This window comes from Myotis davidii, unplaced genomic scaffold (genome assembly GCF_000327345.1).
Source record: "Myotis davidii unplaced genomic scaffold, ASM32734v1 scaffold2053, whole genome shotgun sequence".
NCBI classification, from domain to species: Eukaryota; Metazoa; Chordata; class Mammalia; order Chiroptera; family Vespertilionidae; genus Myotis; species Myotis davidii.
Window position 1 is genome coordinate 78,069 of NW_006284252.1, and position 3,873 is coordinate 81,941.

Consider the following 3,873-nt stretch of genomic DNA (forward strand, 5'->3'; position numbering starts at 1 on the left):
GAATCCCCTGAATACCCAATGTTATTTTCATTAGTTAAAATAATTGTGGCAAACAGCTATCAAGGCATTCCCGGTTGCATTGATTCAAATGCATCCCCCTACCCCCACCCCCGTTTTTGACAGCTCTTAAATCCATGAGAGCGCGATTCAGTGGATCGTCACATTTAGTTAACAGGAATCCCCCGCTTTCTTGATGGCCATAAAATAATAATTTGGCCCTAGCCGGTTTAGCTCAGTGGATAGAGCGCGGGCCTGTGGACTGAAGGGTCCCGGGTTCCATTCTGGTCAAGGACACATTATGCCTGGGTTGCAGGCTCCATCCCCAGTAGGGGGCGTGCAGGAGGCAGCTGATCAATGATAATTGATGTTTCTATCTTTCCCTCTCCCTTCCTCTCTGAAATCAATAAAAATATATTTAAAAAAATAATGATTTGTCTCACGATCAAAGGTTCCTTACTGTTGAGACGATAATAGGAATAATAATATACTGTACAAATAAAAGAACAATACAGCCCTAGCCGGCTTGGCTCAGTGGATAGAGCATCAGCCTTCAAACTAAAAAATCCCAGGTTTGATTCTGGTCAAGGGCACATGCCTGGGTGGCAGGCTCCATCCCCAGTAGGGGGCGTGCAGGAGGCAGCCAATCAATGATCCTCTCTCATCATTGATGTTTCTATCTCTCTTTCTCCCTTCCTCTCTGAAATCAATAAAGAAATATATTTTGTTAAAAATAAAAATAAAAGAACAATACAATATGGTATGTTCCAGGGGCTGCTCTAAGCCTTTTTTAAGAACTTAGTTTAAACCTCACAACAGGTACACTTATTAGCATCCTCGTTTTACAGATGAGTTCACAGGTGCAGCCACCTGCCCACGCTCACACCTGGAAAGCCGAGGAGCCAGGATTGGAACCCTAAGGATCCAATCACTAAACCACAACTTTATACACTGAGTTTCCGCCTCTGGAGAGCCCCGTGGGACAGGGTAATGTTTACTGCCACCATAGAGATGGCAAAACCGAGGCCCGATGAGCCAGGCGGGCGTTGCCCAAGACCAGGAAGCCCACAGGTGGAGGAGGTTTCTCCGATTCCCCCAGGCATGGCATGGTTCACCTTCTCCTCTCCTCTCTCCCTGCCAGGACCGGGTGCCAGTCTGTGGGCTGGAAGAGTCCAGAATCAGAGGGGAGGGGTGCCTCCCGTTTTATGGGCTGAAAAATGGGGATTTAGCCCATGCCACGTGCTAAGCACTGCTCTAGTGAGGTGGGTACTGTCACTCTCTCCCGTTACAGATAAAGGAAACTGAGGCACACGGGTGTCTTCTCTTGCCCAAGGTCCCTGGGCAGCCTGGCTCTCTGTCCTCCTCTCTGCTAAACTGCCTCCTGTGGCTCCAGTCCCCACCTTGGGGTTTATTATGAATTGAGTTAGTCATTAAGATAGAGAGCTGTGCCCTGGCCAGGGAGGTCAGTTGGTTAGGGGCGACATCCTGATCTGCCAAGGTTGTGGGTTCGATCCCAGGTCAGGGCACATACAAGAATCAACCAATGGATGCATCAATAAGTGGAACCACATTGCTATGACTGGTTTGGCTTGGTGGATAGAGCATCGGCCTGTGGACTGAGGAGTCCCAGGTTCGATTCCAGTCAAGGGCATGTGCCTTGGTTGCGGGCACATCCCCAATGGGGGGTGTGCAGGAGGCAGCTGATCGATGTTTCCAACTCTCTATCCCTCTCCCTTCCTCTCTGTAAAAAATCAATAAAATATATGTTTTTTAAAATAAGTGGAACCACAAATCAATGTCTCTGTGTGTGTCTTTCTCTCCCTTCCTCTCTCTCTGAAAATCAATCAATCAATAAAACTTTTTGTTAAAGGGTACAACCCAGGAGTCACTGACCACATGTGACTACTGAGCCCTTGACATGCAGCCAGGATGCCTGAGGAGCTGAATTTTTCATTTTATTTAAACTAATTTAAATATAAACGGTGATTCTTGGTTCAGTTATTAAAAAGTGCTAAGGGGGGAGGGGGTTGGAACAAGTAGGGTCTTTTTCAACTGTAAACCTTACGAAATCCAAGTATTTCCATGGAAAATGTAGCATCTGTACCAGATGGGCTACCCATCTGGCTTTTGAAGCCTGAGTATGCAAGACAGAAAGTAAAATGTCTCATTCATATTTTTGTATGAATGACCTACTAAAACGAGAATATTTTGATAGAAAGCACACTACATATCTGTGGCCCAGTGCCCGCTGCCTTTTTCACTACGGCCCGCAAGCTGACACGGGCGTTCACGTTTTTAAGTGGCTGGACAAAGTCAAAAGAGGAACCATATTTTGTGGCACGTGAAAATTACATGATGTTCACATGTCAGGTTTTGTCGGCACACAAGCACGCCCGTCGTCACATATGGTGTCTGGCTGAGTTCACACCAGGCCAAAGTTGGGCTGCAAAGGAGACCGTTCGGCCGGCAAAGTCTCCGCTATTGACTACCTGGCCTTGTACAGGCAGCTTGCCGAACCCCAGTTCAATTAGGCTAAATAAAATATATTACTAACATTAATTTCACCTATTTCATTTTACATGGTTTTAGTGTAGCTACGAGGAAATTTTAAACCACGTACGTAGCTCACTTTCTTTTTTTAATAATATATTTTATTGATTTTTTTTTACAGAGAGGAAGGGAGAGGGATGGAGAGTTAGAAACATCGATCAGCCGCCTCCTGCACACTCCCTACTGGGGATGTGCCCACAGCCAAGGTACATGCCCTTGACCGGAATCGAACCTGGGACCCTTGAGTCCACAGGCTGACGCTCTATCCACTGAGCCAAACCGGTTAGGGCCGTAGCTCACTTTCTGTTCCTATAGGACAGGTCTCAGGTGGAGCGCTCAGCCTGATGCAAGTAATCGCTCGATAGTGACAATTATTATTATTTCTCCTGCGATCCTCCTGCTCTGTCCCTCTCCCCCAGGTGGAGCCCTGTCTGGATTTCTGGGGGTGGGGGGGATTGGCCCACTTCCTGCTGGGAATAACCCAGTTGGGTGGGCTTCAATCCCGACCACAGGCATGAACACGCATGTATCGGCCGTGGACACCCACGCACGCGTACACTCACACATGACGAGTGACACACAGACACTCATGTCCTAGCACAGTGGTTCTCAACCTCCTGGCCCTTTAAATACTGTTCCTCATGTTGTGACCCAACCATAAAATCATTTTCGTTGCTACTTTATAACTGTCATGTTGCTACTGTGATGAATCGTCATGGAAATATCTGAGATGCAGGATGGTCTTAGGCGACCCCTGTGAAAGGGTCGTTCGACCACCAAAGGGGTCGCGACCCACAGGTTGAGAACCGCTGTCCTAGCAGATGCCCAGACACGTGTTCTAAGGCAGAACTTGGTGATCCTGAGACCCCACTGACAGCCGCAGGTGAACGGGGACATCCGCCTTTTGGCAAAAAAGGGGCAACACCGGGAGGAGATGCTCACCCCACAAGAGACCCAGGGGCCCCCTCCCCCACCCCCCTCCCAGGGTCTGGACAACAAAACAGCAATAGTCACAGTGGGGTTCGAACCATATGAAATTGCCATTTTTACAGGTCAAGAGAGGCCACATATCAGCGATTTCATCTGGTTCAACTTAAACTGAACACATCAGAAGAGAAATTCACAGCCACCTGTGAAGCAAATAGAGGCCCTCCCCCCCGCCCCACCCCCCATCCAGCACACAGACATGCACGGACTTACAGCCGCACGAACACGGACATGCCACACACTACATACAGGTGGGACGGCCACCCGCAGAGCCTGGACCCGCGCACTCAGCCTCACGTGGTCGCTGTCACACACCTGGGCTCACACCTGAAATCTCCG

At 48.7% G+C, this 3,873-nt stretch overlaps 1 protein-coding gene across 1 annotated transcript in view; it reads right to left on the reverse strand.

Moving 5' to 3' along the window:
- The window catches only part of LOC102754470 (hyaluronan synthase 1-like), a 46,983-nt gene that overhangs the window by 7,064 nt on the left and 36,046 nt on the right, over nt 1-3,873 (reverse strand). The gene's annotated exons all lie outside the window — the stretch shown is intronic.